Source organism: Taudactylus pleione, unplaced genomic scaffold (genome assembly GCF_031769625.1).
Source record: "Taudactylus pleione unplaced genomic scaffold, aTauple2 ptg000120l, whole genome shotgun sequence".
In the NCBI taxonomy this organism is placed as follows: domain Eukaryota; kingdom Metazoa; phylum Chordata; class Amphibia; order Anura; family Myobatrachidae; genus Taudactylus; species Taudactylus pleione.
Window position 1 is genome coordinate 272,952 of NW_028284522.1, and position 16,421 is coordinate 289,372.

Here is a 16,421-nt window from a genome sequence, read left to right on the forward strand (position 1 = left end):
TCAACTTAATAGGACTCTCAGACCTGTTCTGTGTGTCAATCACTTTAAGCAAAATCTCTAAATCACCTTGCCAAAAAATGAGCAGATCATCGATATAGAGATAGTACAAGAAGATATGTTGAGAGAGAGACAGATCTACAAAAAAGTAGGGATGTGCAGGCTCGGATAGGTTCGAGTTTGCACGTCGTGTTCGGATTTTTCCCTCCAAAAAAACGGAACTCAGAAAGAGGCAAAACGTCATCTTGCACGGACGAACATCATCATTCCTGGACAAAAGTCCAGGAATGATGATGTTCGTCCGTGCAAGATGACGTTTTGCCTCTTTCTGAGTTCCGTTTTTTTGGAAGGAAAAATCCGAACTCCACGTGCAAACTCGAACCTATCCGAGCCTGCACATCCCTACAAAAAAGAGACTCTTCTCAATGTCCCACATATAGGCATTGGCAAAGGATGGGGCCGTTGCCGAGCCCATAGCACACCCCGCCCTTTGCCTATAGAAAGCCCCATCGAACAGGAAATAATTGTTAGATAATGTAAATTCTAGCAACTCTAGCAAAAACTTGACATCAGGACCGCTATAGTTTGGATTATTCAAAACTAGCCTTTCGACCGCCCTTATCCCTACTTCATGCGGGATGCATGTATATAGGCTGGTCACGTCAAGCGTGACCAAAACTATATCCTCAGGTAAATGCTCAAGCTCTGACAAATGGCGGAGCAAAGTGGTGGTATCCTTCAGGTAAGTAAATGTATCCTGAATGCAGGGCTAGAGATACAAATCAACATAAACTGCAATGGATTCACACAGAGATCCCCTGGCCGAGATGATGGGTCGGCCAGGAGGTCTCCGCGGATCCTTGTGCATTTTAGGAATAATGTAGAAAATGGGTACTATTGGAAATTCAGTAGACAGTTTAGCACACACTTTATCAGTAATTACATTTTCCACCACCGCCCTCTGCAACAAAATATCAAGATTTTCCTTATACTCAAGTGTGGGATCCTTAGATAACAAGCTATATGTTTCAATGTCATTAAGCAATCTGATGCATTCGTCCCTGTAAAAGGAGGTATCCATGATGACAATCGAGGCTCCCTTATCGGCACCTCTTATAACGATGTCTTGCGCAGGCTCAAAGAAATGAGGGCAGATTGTTCTTCCTTGGTTAGGTTTGGCTGAATGTATGAGTTATCAACATCTTCTGGAAGAGATTCAACCATCCTATGAAATGTCTTAATAGCTGCATTTGAGGAAATGGGATCGAAGGATGATTTAGGTCCAATTTTTTGCAGTCCTGGAAGCATCAGATTAGTGGTATTTGTAATCGTATGCTTGCTGAAATGTTCCTTCAGTTTGAGGGATCTCTGGAATTTATAATTATCAACCTTCCACTTAAAGGCATCAAAGTCCTTAGTCGGGATAAATGTGAGCCCCTTTTTTAACACTTGGGTTTCAGCTGTTGTCAAATAAACACATGAGATGTTAAAAATTAAATCCTCCTCCCTCGTGGGGGTCTTCATGCATTTCTGCCTCCACGTCTGGCCACCCCTTCTGGTGGGTTTTTTCAGCGAGTGGTCATGCCTTGCACTATATCCCCGCCTAAAGGGGACGCAGATTGTTGAATAGGTTTAGAATGATAATGAGAATCCTCAGTGTCAGTGGCAGAGGTGCTCGAAAATTGTTTGAAAACCCTTTGGGTGCGGGGCTGGTACGTGTGACCCATCCTTTGGTTTTTGGAGCTGGAACCCAACCAAGGATAAACTCTATGAAATTCATAGTCCTGTTGGACCTTCACCAATTTCTGTTTTTTAAATTTGAGTAACTCAATTTTATATTGATCCATGTGTTTCTTTAATTTATCCAGCCAACCAATTGTAGGATCTGCAGCGAGAGTTGGTTGATGTACTGATTCAAAAGTGACCAACTTCTCTTTAACTGCATTCTGTTCATGCATAGATTATTCAATAATCAACAACAGCAAGTCCATGGAGCATTTATTTAAAATTGAGATCTGGCGTTTGCAAAAAGGGATACTCTGTCTGCCAATAGTTGGAACATTGTGGACGCATAGCTCTCGCGGGATCTGTTTGTCTCTGTAATAGTCGGATAAAGTGCGACTGTGCAACGCATAATCAAGTTCTCTTTTCTTTAGTTTAAGCCTCTCTTTATACACATCTTCATTAAAAGAATCAATAGGCAAATCAAATACAGGCTCCTTGTGAAGGATTCCCTCAGCCTCGGCATCTGAGAAACTGAAGGTATCAGATGTATCACATTGTAAAATGTATGACACTATTTCTGTAGGATCCAATGCAGCAGCCATCTTGCTCAATCTCAAACCTGCTTCAATGTTCCAACAAAATTGTGTGATAACTCACACTATCAAGAAATTGTAACAGTATTCCTAACTGCACCAGCAAAAAGTGTGGACACGCCAACACCACTAAAAAAATGAAAAAGAAAAAACGTCCTAGGAGGTAAGAAAGTACTGTGGTGCCTTGATCTGTTTGCTATAGCATCCCCACGGTGCACGCAAACTCCAATATGTAAAACATAATGATCCGGCACTCACTAAAAACAATATATAATACTTGCTCCGGTGCCCTCCTTGAAGGAGAACAGCGTCCCCACTGAATATCAAACGTACGAGGCGGCACTCGGAGACCATGTAAATGTATCAAAAAAAGCAATATGGTTTATTGCATCATCATCATAATCGACATTTCGGTGCAACACGCCCCTTCATCAGGATGTCAAAGAGAACAAAACATTACAAACATACACGTTTAAATACCTCTCCCCACCGGACGTGTCCGTGCCTTCCATGTCTCAGATTAGTGGTATTTGTAATCGTATGCTTGCTGAAATGTTCCTTCAGTTTGAGGGATCTCTGAAAATTATAATTATCAACCTTCCACTTAAAGGCATCAAAGTCCTTAGTCGGGATAAATGTGAGCCCCTTTTTTAGCACTTGGGTTTCAGCTGTTGTCAAAGAAACACATGAGAGGTTAAAAATTAAATCCTCCCTCGTGGGGGTCTTCATGCATTTCTACCTCCACGTCTGGCCGCCCCTTCTGGTGTTTTTTTTTAGCGAGTGGTCATGCCTTGCACTATAGACCCGCCTAAATGGGGACGCAGATTGCTGAATAGGTTTAGCATGATAATGAGAATCCTCAGTGTCACTGGCAGAGGTGCTCAAAAATTGTTTGAAAACCCTTTGGGTGCGGGGCTGATACGTGTGACCCATCCTTTGGTTTTTGGAGCTGGAACCCAACTAAGGATAAACTCTATGAAATTCATAGTCCCGTTGGACCTTCACCAATTTCTGTTTTTTAAATTTGAGTAACTCAATTTTATATTGATCCATCTGTCTTATCACTGTATTGGTTTTAGTGTTTCTAGGGGGGTTACCGTGGTTACACGTCACGTTTCCGTCCCGTCCTTTTATCGTATGTGTTTGTTGACGTCACACATGCGCCGTTTGGAGCTGATGCTGGTTGATGACGTTTCAACATGTGTTCCGGTTCAGGATCACCGCACGCGACATGGAAGGCACGGACACGTCCGGTGGGATGAGGTATTTAAACGTGTATGTTTGTAATGTTTTGTTCTCTTTGACATCCTGATGAAGGGGCATGTTGCCCCGAAACGTCAATTATGATGATGATGCAATAAACCATATTGCTTTTTTGATACATTTACATGGTCTCCGAGTGTCGCCTCGTTCATTTGATATTCAGTGTATATATATATATATATATATATATATATACACCAGTACGGGTGGCACTCCCATGTAATATGGCAAACGTAAGGGTGCCTTCTGGAGAAGCTCCACTCCAGTAGGCTTCAATATACAAACAGACCGGCGGCACTCATCCAAAAAAAACACACAAACGGCAGGTCAAATGCGTATCAACGTTTCGATGTTAATACATCGTCATCAGGATAACAAGAAGACAAACAAATACACCTACTTATACCCACACCATTCCCACGTGTACGGCTGCTGCTTCCGGGTCCGACCCAGCGGCGTCCACCAATGACGTCACCCGTGCGACCCGTTGCCGCAGCAACCAAATGCAGAAGTGAAATAAACAAATAAACAAATAAGTGGCATTTGACTAAACTATCTATAATATCACATTACAAAAACATACATACATACATTTAAGATCAATATCATGCATTAAATCAGGGCATGTATATTATCACACTAATGTTCAATAAATACATATATGAACCACGTAATAAGAGCTAATGCTGGTAAAAAAATACAAAGACATAAGGAATAAGTCCAAATACCTGATCAAACACTTTCCAATCGCTTATAGAAGATTAATGATATTAATAATATTAATTGCTCACCCAATATTTTAGCCATTGATCCTATGTAGAGCTAATGTCATAATGCACATTAATGCTGCATAAATACAGTGCAGTTAATACTCAATCACTTCACACATACAAAATGTATTGGAACCAACTACTTCTATTCCAACGATAGCAATGTACATTGCCACTACAAGAAGCAATGTAGACCCAAGTTCTCATTCAGTCCCCTGGGAGATAGGGTGCCCAAACAAAATATCCAATAGGACTCTCGTTGTAATAACTTACGTGAACGGTCACCTCCCCTACTTGGCGGTGGGACATGATCAATTAGAATATATCGGAGCGTGGAAATATTGTGGCCCGCCTGTAAAAAATGCCTTGCCACAGGCTGGTCACTCGTCCCTGAATTAATAGCAGCACGTATGGCAGATCGATGTAATGCCATACGATCCCTCAAAGTCCTGTCTGTCTTCCCCACATAACCAATGCCACAGGGGCATGTAATGAGATAAATCACAAATTTTGTGGTACAGCTTAATCTAAATCTTATATTATACCGTTTACCACTAAGGGGATTCACAAAGGAATCACCTGTTGACATATACCTGCAGGTTAAACAATTGAGACATTTGAAGCACCCGTTCTTCTGCCTCAAAAAGTGTCCACCCCTATTTTTGTCTATGTCTCTGGCAGTGTCAGTCTTCACAACCCAATCATAAATATTTTTACCACGGGTGTAACATGACATAATGGTTGTATCCACAAGATTTAATTCAGTGTCATTCTGTATGATGGGCCAGTATTTCTTTGTTATTGCACCAATAGTTGGACTACAGGTATTATAGTGATTTACCCAGGGCATACGTTTATGTTGTACTGAGATTGACTTGGGACCCAATGGCTAAAATATTGGGTGAGCAATTAATATTATTAATATCATTAATCTTCTATAAGCGATTGGAAAGTGTTTGATCAGGTATTTGGACTTATTCCTTATGTCTTTGTATTTTTTTACCAGCATTAGCTCTTATTACGTGGTTCATATATGTATTTATTGAACATTAGTGTGATAATATACATGCCCTGATTTAATGCATGATATTGATCTTAAATGTATGTATGTATGTTTTTGTAATGTGATATTATAGATAGTTTAGTCAAATGCCACTTATTTGTTTATTTGTTTATTTCACTTCTGCATTTGGTTGCTGCGGCAACGGGTCGCGCGGGTGACGTCATTGGTGGACGCCGCTGGGTCGGACCCGGAAGCAGCAGCCGTACACGTGGGAATGGTGTGGGTATAAGTAGGTGTATTTGTTTGTCTTCTTGTTATCCTGATGACGATGTATTAACATCGAAACGTTGATACGCATTTGACCTGCCGTTTGTGTGTTTTTTTTGGACGAGTGCCGCCGGTCTGTTTGTATATTGAAGCCTACTGGAGTGGAGCTTCTCCGGAAGGCACCCTTACGTTTGCCATATTACATGGGAGTGCCACCCGTACTGGTGTATACATTGGAGTCTGCCCGTTTAGCAGGAACTGACGGACTCTGGGAATAGGCACCCATACTTTGGAATTACTGTGTCTGCATCATTCCATCAGTGTTTTTATTTCATTTTTATGTTTGCTTTTTTCACTTTTTTTGGTGTTTCGTTCAGCGCATTGTGTTTTGGTGCTGTGGTCAGTACCTTGCATTATGGCTGAGGGTGGCATTGACCCAGATATGGATGATGAACTATGTGAAGCACTGAATTTGGCTATGCTGACACAAGGTCAGGTTTTCTCGTTTACTGATTCTGAAGCTGAATCTATATTGTTCAAAGAACCTTTTGAGGAAATAGGCAATAAATCTCCTGATCAGCTATATCGTGACTTATTAAAGTTAAAACAAAGAGAAATAGATTATTTTTATCATGGTGTTACCCTAAGCGAGTATTACAAGGTAAAACATATACCTCGCGGGTTTCGCGTAAAGAACTGCCCTACCATTGGCCGACACAACGTAGCTTTTTGTAAGCGATGGATTGCTATCCTAAACAAGTGTAGCTACGATTTAATATTACTCGTTATAGAGGAGGCATCTCGCGAGCTTAACCTGGCAAGGGATAGAATCTCTACATTTGAATTAGCACATAAGAATACTCTGGAGTCAGATACTAATGCTAACTGGTTTGAAAAATTATCTATCCAACTTAGCACATATAAAAATGAGTTGATCCACTTTAAGAGGTTGAAAAAAGCGAAGGTCATTAATGATTATGAACAGAATCGGGTTTATTTATGGACTAATGGTGGACCACGGCAGTTTGAAAGGTCTAGGAGACGGGGTCAACGACGTTTTATATCGGAATCAGATTTATCTCATGATATAGTAACCACCAGTGACTCTGATAATGGTCCTAATGCACGTGGTATTTCTTCCCATATCCCTTTAGGGGTTCATATACGCAGGCCACCACAGGGTCGCATAGATGCTTTACAAGACGTGGACATCAGTGGTCGAGGCAGAAGGCGACCAGGGAGACCACCCCTACACAGGAAACGATAATTTTCAACCTATCGGATCATTTATTGACTGAGACTGAAACTAAGGTACTCTCCAAGGGTCTGTCTTTTGTGCCAACGGTCAGGTTTGATGCTTTTTCATGGGAAATTGAGAAATACAAATTAAACCGAAAATTAAAACTACATGAGAAATACAGCAGATTAAAACTTTTGGATGGAATCAACCAAGTGTCCGATATTCCACCATCGGTTAGAAAATTAACACATAGATCAACTTATGACCCGATCTCTACAAATGCATCAATTAGGACTTACCTTAATATGGTGGATAAAGAGGTTAATAAGGAACTATCTACCATTAAACCTCTTTTCCAACATAATCTTAGCCAGAATGAATTTAAGGCTTTAAAATCACTGTCAACCTATGATGACATTGTAATACGGCCCGCCGATAAAGGCGGGTCGATTGTGATTCAAAATGTTTCAGAATACCGGGCAGAAGTGTTTCGACAACTGGGCAATACGGATGTGTACCTATTACTTGAGTGTGATCCAACTGTACGTTATAAAGGAGAGCTACAACAATGTCTACAAGATGCTGTGGAGCATGGGATTATTTCACAGACTTTATGTGACTCTCTTATACCTAAGTTCCCGGTCATCCCGATAATGTACACACTCCCAAAAGTGCATAAAAACTTGCACAACCCCCCCGGACGTCCGATTATATCGGCCCGGCGTTCTTTATTTCAACTTGTTTCCATCTACTTAGATACTTTATTACAACCTTGTGTTACTGGACATCCTGATTTTTTGATGGACACTACATCGTTTTTGAACAAATTAATAGCATTGGGCGATATTCCACCAGATAGTCTATTATGTAGTATAGATGTTTCGAATTTGTATACGATTATACCGAATGATGTAGGTATTGAGGCAGTGCGTCAATTGATTGATGGGAATCCTTTGTATATTGGTCCCAATGTTGATTTGATTACCCATCTATTGAATATGATTCTTACGCATAACTTCTTTACTTTTGAGGGTAAATTGTATTTGCAACGCATGGGGTGTGCGATGGGGTCAAATGTGGCCCCATCGTACGCCAATGCGTATATGTTTTTGGAAGAACGGAAAATTTTCTTTTCATCTCCATCTATATCTGGCTGCATTTATATGTATGCTAGATATATAGATGACATATTCATCATCTGGACGGGTACACAACAGGCATTTAGTGAGTTCATGGAGTGCCATAATAGGACTACAAGTCCTATTAAATTTACATATGACATCAAATGTGATTGTGTGACCTTTCTTGATGTTGAAATTCGTAATTTTAATGGGACCATCAGTACAGCTCTTTACAATAAACCGACGGATAGAAACTCCTTGCTTCATGCTGATAGCTTTCACCCCAAATCTCTCAAGTATGGCTTGCCATACTCACAATTTCTACGTGCCATACGCATTTGTAATGATATTGTGGTAGCAGGGGTAAAAATAGATGAGATGATCAACAGGTTTTTGCAACGTGGTTATGATAGAAACTCCTTGTTACAGGCTAAGTATAAAGCACTGATGGTGTCCCGTGATAATTTATTGGGTCCCAAGTCAATCTCAGTACAACATAAACGTATGCCCTGGGTAAATCACTATAATACCTGTAGTCCAACTATTGGTGCAATAACAAAGAAATACTGGCCCATCATACAGAATGACACTGAATTAAATCTTGTGGATACAACCATTATGTCATGTTACACCCGTGGTAAAAATATTTATGATTGGGTTGTGAAGACTGACACTGCCAGAGACATAGACAAAAATAGGGGTGGACACTTTTTGAGGCAGAAGAACGGGTGCTTCAAATGTCTCAATTGTTTAACCTGCAGGTATATGTCAACAGGTGATTCCTTTGTGAATCCCCTTAGTGGTAAACGGTATAATATAAGATTTAGATTAAGCTGTACCACAAAATTTGTGATTTATCTCATTACATGCCCCTGTGGCCTTGGTTATGTGGGGAAGACAGACAGGACTTTGAGGGATCGTATGGCATTACATCGATCTGCCATACGTGCTGCTATTAATTCAGGGACGAGTGACCAGCCTGTGGCAAGGCATTTTTTACAGGCGGGCCACAATATTTCCACGCTCCGATATATTCTAATTGATCATGTCCCACCGCCAAGTAGGGGAGGTGACCGTTCACGTAAGTTATTACAACGAGAGTCCTATTGGATATTTTGTTTGGGCACCCTATCTCCCAGGGGACTGAATGAGAACTTGGGTCTACATTGCTTCTTGTAGTGGCAATGTACATTGCTATCGTTGGAATAGAAGTAGTTGGTTCCAATACATTTTGTATGTGTGAAGTGATTGAGTATTAACTGCACTGTATTTATGCAGCATTAATGTGCATTATGACATTAGCTCTACATAGGATCAATGGCTAAAATATTGGGTGAGCAATTAATATTATTAATATCATTAATCTTCTATAAGCGATTGGAAAGTGTTTGATCAGGTATTTGGACTTATTCCTTATGTCTTTGTATTTTTTTACCAGCATTAGCTCTTATTACGTGGTTCATATATGTATTTATTGAACATTAGTGTGATAATATACATGCCCTGATTTAATGCATGATATTGATCTTAAATGTATGTATGTATGTTTTTGTAATGTGATATTATAGATAGTTTAGTCAAATGCCACTTATTTGTTTATTTGTTTATTTCACTTCTGCATTTGGTTGCTGCGGCAACGGGTCGCGCGGGTGACGTCATTGGTGGACGCCGCTGGGTCGGACCCGGAAGCAGCAGCCGTACACGTGGGAATGGTGTGGGTATAAGTAGGTGTATTTGTTTGTCTTCTTGTTATCCTGATGACGATGTATTAACATCGAAACGTTGATACGCATTTGACCTGCCGTTTGTGTGTTTTTTTTGGACGAGTGCCGCCGGTCTGTTTGTATATATATATATATATATATATATATATATATGAGACATCTCAGTTGAATTAAATGTTTTAAGATTTATAAATCCAGACATCTCTTTATACTTTATGTTGACATTTGTATTTATTTTATTGATGTTTATTCGTATACACTCTTATAGATAATAAATTATTCCTTTAGAAAAATTGTGTCAAGATTTTTATTACTGGTAACTAGCCTATATGGTCAGATAGTGGGCCTGATTCAGAACTGATCGCAATTGTGCACGCAATGCATCTGCGAAAATATGCTATTGCCTGCCACAGCTTAGCCAGCATAGAGATGCCCACTATCCGCTATACCTCTCAATCCTGCGTATAAATCGGTAACATCGATGCACATCGGCCCATCATGCACACTTGCAGCAGGTCTAATTGCAAGTCTCGTCGTACGCAGCAGGCTCTCAAGCTGCGTATGCAATCGCAGTGGCTAATTTATGCACGCCCAATCAACGGCGTTCAAATGGACAGGCACGCCTGTGTTTCTGCAACCACTCCCCTGTCACCACTCCCAAATGCTCTCAGCCTGTCACTCACTCTGCGATGGATTCCTATCTGCGTGCATAATCGCAGTGATATCGCTATGCACGCACAGTGTGGTGCATGCGCAATGGCAAACAATCGCTTGATCTGCATACGTACTTGCAATTGTGATCGCTGCTGAATAAGGCGTAGTGAGCGCTGGGAGGCCGCCCCTTTTTTATAGGTCATTTACCATTAATTCAGGGAAGGTGGATCCCTGTCCTCCCTAGCAGCTACAGTACTAGGAAACCAGTTATAAGTGCAGCCTTACACACCCCTTTCTTATTATTTGGGGGATGTTAGCCTTTTGAGACAAAGCTCTCTCACTTTCAGGCTATTAGTTGCCAGATGGTCCTGGTATGCAGAATGAACAAAAACATGAAGGAGGAGGTCTGGAAGGAAGGAAAGGAAGTGAGTTCTATCCTTCCTCAAGCCGACGGACGCTCCCAGATCAATTTATTACAAGGAGGCTCACAGCCCACCTACTAATGTACCAAATTAACTGGGCCTAGTTCCCAGTTCAGTAATCACCTTTACAACAATAGGGCCTTTACAACAATAGGGCCTTTTTCTATACACTGGGCCAAGGGCCCTCCTACTGCGACACAGGCCTAAGGACTGTGCCCACGGGCCTAGTGCCAGCCTATTGTGCCACAAACCCAAGGCCTGAATAACCCCCTTTGAACCTAGTGCCCACCACCTGGTGATCTATGGAGGATTATATATATGTAGTGGTGGCCCAAGGCCGCCTTCCCGTACTGTTGACAGAGTCTGCAGTGAGGTGCTTTGTTAAGCTCTTTTGCATTCCACCACTGCAGTCCTCTTCGGTCCTCAGCCAAAGCTTTGCCTCCCACCATCTGCCGCCATCCTCAATGCTCGACCGCTGCCTTCTGGTCTTCAATGGCCATGCCACGCCCACCATCTTCTTTCTTGATTTCATCGTCTTCTGGCCTCTTCCGTAGCTACTGGAGCTCTTCCGGAAAGGTTCTTCCTCCTCTCTCACCATCAACGGACTGAGCTCTCCTGCCCAGCAGCGTCTCATATAAGACATCACTGGTGGGCTGCCAGTCTGTGAGCCATGATTGGCTCGCGGGTGGAGCCAAGCTTGCACAAATGCTGGACCAATGCTGGGAGCCAACAAGCAGTTTCTCACAATGACCGCACTAGCAACACTGGGATGAGACACTTGCTGCATCTGCACCTCCAGCGCTGGGATCAGACACCCGGCAAGGGGACTGGGGCTGCTTCCCACACTAAACTATTCTGGATATCAGAACTTGATGTAGGATAAATGAGTCCATTGCTCTTTGAGTTTAAAAGTTTTCCTATATGGATTTTAAAAAATACTTATGTGCTCATTAGAGAACGATACAGTGCATTCAACTGCAGTGATATCAACATCCTGGGGTTTTTATGCACAGACATCTCCAGATGGTTTATAAAGCTGCTGGACATCTTTATATACTTTATCTTAGAGATAACAGACTTGGAGTAGGCTAGTTAGACCAATTTTAGCCTCAAAGTCCTTCAAACTGTGCAATGTTCTTTTTCCTTAACTGTATTAGAACATGAAACGGAGTGAAATACTTTCTTCTCTACCCTTTGATTTTATATGAGTCTTTAACTTTCAGAAAGTAAAGGAGGTCAGTGTTTTTAGGCTTTTCATTTCCAATCATCATTTCAGAAGGAGGAATATTCCAGTCATGGAAAAGAAAATTACAGTAAGTACCATATATTTGTAATGAACACATGGGTCACAGAGGGGATGTAGTCACAATCCCGGCTGTCGGGATGCTGGCACCGGAATCCCAACAAAAGTCAGAATCCCGGTGCTGACATTCCGACTGTAAGTAGAAGTATAGGGCACTAGAGGGAAGGTTGGGGATTGGCACTAGGGGGGGAGGGTTATATTTAGGCTTTGGAGGAAGTTAGGTTTAGGCACAAGAGGGAGAGTATTAGCTTTAGGCAGCAGGGAGGGAGGGTTAGGGAGGGGGGAGGGTTATGTTTAGGCTATGGGGGAAGTTAGGTTTAGGCACAAGGGGGAGCATTAGATGTAGGCAGCAGGGAGGTAGGGTAAGGGAGGGGGAGAGTTATGTTTAGGCTATGGGGGAAGTTAGGTTTAGACACAAGAGGGGGAGCATTAGATTTAGGCAGCAAGGAGCGAGGGTTAGGGAGGTGTGGAGGGTTATGTTTATGCTATGGGGGAAGTTAGGTTTAGGCACAAGGGGGGAGCATTAGATTTAGACAGCAGGGAGGGAGGGTTAGGGAGGGGGGCAGGGTTATGTTTAGGCTAAGGGGGAAGTTAGGTTTAGGCACAAGGGGGTAGCATTAGATTTAGGCAGCAGGGAGGGAGGGTAAGGGATGGGGGAGGGTTATGTTTAGGCTATGGGGGAAGTTAGGTTTAAGCACAAGGGGGGGCATTAGATTTAGGCAGCAGGGAGGGAGGGTTAGGGAGGGGGGGAGGGTTGGTTACTTACTGAAAGGTGTCGGTTTCCTAGCCCTGTCAGGATGCTGGCATCGGGATTCTGATTGCCGGGATCCCGAGCACTGGCATCCCATACCCACCCGTCACAGAGGCATGTTATATGTAGTTACTGGCATATCCAAAGAACAGCTTAATCCACCGATGCTTCATTCTGATCAGTCACTATAAGAGAGTCAAAACCATTGTGAAATAACTTTATTGGAGGGAAATAAAAGAAAACATAGAACATTCAAAACAATGGACTAGCATTATCACATGGTAGAAAGTAAATTACTCCAGTAAACTATGATAACTAAACTAAAATATATGTGGTTTAGTTGCACTATAATTTATACTTTAAATAAGGTGTACTAATGAGTTACAGCTTAGTTAGCTTTGTGTGTCTGATTGCATTACATTTTCTTGGTAGTTCAGCTGGTTATTAATTACAAATCATACAACCCTTTACACTACTTTGGAATTGATGTATCAAATAGTAAAAAAGATGGAGTTACCAATAGCAACCAATCAGATTTGCGGTAGCATTTATTAAGTACATTATATAAAATAATAGAAGCTGATTGGTAGCTATGGGCAACTTCTCCACTGACACACTTCTCCACTCTTGTCACTGCTTCATACAGCAACCTCTTTGAATTAGGTTTGAAGTAAAGCAGAAACTAGTATAATACTTTTTTATAAGTAAATAGTTGTATAACTTTCTTACCTTCTGTGAGGAATCTCACCCTCGCTTTCTGTTTTGTGAAGTGAGTATGAGGGTTACCAGATACTAATTAGACAACCTTTGTAGTCTTTTATGGTCTTCCATGATAATTGTGTCATAAGTGTCATCCTTCAACCAATGACTCAATGGTTGTGGAATCTTCCAGCTGCATAGCAATACAGTATTTATGAAGATTGGCTGCAGCAATGGGCAGTCTATAGGATCACAGGATCAGCGTGCATCCTACTCTGGTATGACTTAATTAGTCATGTATGCCCTACCAAGTATTACTGAGTGCTCTAGCCAAATGCTATAAATATTGTGCTGTGGAAAGGAGATTTATCCTCTTTAATTTCCCTATAATGAGCAATTGCTCACATACCAGCCACTTATAATCAGAGCCAAAAATATGGTCCTCTGAGCTGTACATAGTATACTTGCATGTTTTAAATACATTTGTAATAAAAATAATAATAATAATAATAATAATAATAATAATAATAATGTAACCCATATATTGAATATAAACTATATTTAACTATAAGCCTAGTTTATTTTTAGGTGTATGTTCCTTGAGAGAATAAATTCACTCTTCCATTGCATTTTTATACTGCCTTTGGTTTGGAGAATGGTTTGATGTGAAAATGGTTTATTACTATCCACTTGACTAGTTTAGATTTCCTGCAAGGCAGAAAAATTAGCACACAGTTTCATATAAAATCTTGTATCAAACCCCCAAGGCTAGCTTGCCATAATGATTTTCTGTAAAGACTATATACCTAAGGGTCTCTTTAAGTCAATACCTAAAACTAATTAACAAAAACTGAACCTTGCACAGAATTTTCTAGAAACATTAGAAAAAAAATGACTTTAGGGTGGCAAGTTCAATAAGAGCGCAGATACAGGACTTATTAAGTAATTATTTAATAAAATCAAGAAATGTTAGCATATAAATTAGATTACAGTGTGACATACTTGAGGGGAATCTGTCATAAACCATTAATAACCATCATTTTCTAGTTATAAAAAGTAGTAGAATAAGATACATTTTAGCAAATCTGTTTTCACACCATGTTTTTTTTTCCGTTGTCACAATTTAATTAGTAGATGTTGCCATTTACATAGTATGTTAGAGAAAGTTATCGCTATTTAAAGTTAAACATGGAAAAAACATATTTGACATAATTGTACGCGTTTTATAATTACTATTTATATAGCACAAAAAATATGTACGATATGGAGACAAATTTGAACTTGTGGTTTTTAGAAGTGGAGATGTTACCCGTAGCAACCAATCAGATTCTACTTAACATTTATCTAGCACCTTCTAGAAGATAATAGTTAGAATCTGATTGGTTGCTATGTGCAACATCTCCACTTTGAAATACCCGCATTGTAGTAAATATACCCCTAGGTGAAAGGGCCATGCTAGAAACTGAAATTTATGTGTGCATATAAATTATAGGCAGAAGTGCATGTTTTTAAAAATGAATTGGCCATACAGATGTTCTACAAGGATAGAATTTATCAAGTTTGTTTGGACCATTCACAGCTAGCTTCTCTGATACAACACAAAGGGGCCCAATTACAAAATCGAAAAAAAAACACCTTTACTGGTGAAAACACACACTTTTTTATGTCTATTGTGGCAATACCAAGCTAGGTGGTGATAGAGAGCCATGGATTCTGTGTGGGGCTGGAGGGATCCGCCCACACAGGGTAGAAAAAAGAAGTGTGAGCACACCTAAGTGCTGCCTTGTGGAGTATGCCTAGAGGCCAGTGTCCATACCTGCAAGTGGCAGGTAGGACCACCAATTTCTTACTACATTTGAGTGAAGGTGTGGCAGCCAAGCCAGGCTGGAGGTCAGTGTTCACACCTGCAAGCCAGGCAGGGAGGACCACAAGAGTCACTTTGTGTGAAAGCCAGGAGGCTGTGTTTATACCAGTGAGAGACAGGACTGAGACTTTTGAGAAACTGTGTTACATTTGCAGACTAGCTGCCCATAATAGTCAGGGTTCAAGAAGTGAGGTAGTGCCCTGAATGGGAGTTAGGTGTTTGTTATTTTTGTTCCTGAATGTTGACAGTAAAGCTCCATATATTTCATTTAAACCTGAAAAGCTGCCTGTGGACACTTATTATGCACCTAGTTACTGCACAACTGACCCATCTACTGAGCTAAATTACCCCAAGTCATCACATTATCAAGAGGTAACACAGCTATCACCAACCATAGCCCTTGCGTGGGAAGACATTTACATAGAGAAAGGATGGGAAAGCCTATTTAACAATGAATGCCATGATAGAGCTACCACAGCAATCCTCCCATCCCTATCTCAGGATGGGATGAGGTATATTAATAGAAAAAAAATGCTTTACTTGTTTAAATAAAGCATTTAAAAAAAATAATAATTCCAACCCAGGGCTTCCAGTTCTACTACACATGTGTGAACTAGAAAAAAAACTGGGTCAAGCCCAAGAATTATGGATCCTGGCGAAAGAGAAGTGTACTCCTACCACTGGCAGCTTAGTATCATTTTCTGATTAAATTGTGGCAATTAAATTGTGGTAATAATATATTTTCTATCAATAGGATCACAATAATAAATAGACCTGTAAGTGGAATGGAGGGTAAACTGTACTTTAAAGTTATATGAGTACTTATATGTTGGGCTTCACTGAAGAAATATGTTTATGGAAATAATTACAGTTTTAGGATAGGGAATATAACAATAATGTGTGGTGGGCATTCCTCTTGGAGGCAGAAATAGTATGTGCTAATAAGAGAGTTATACATTTGTTGGCATATCGGAGAGCACAAGTAGTTAGGTATCCGGTCTGTAGAGATCTATAACATTTGTTAC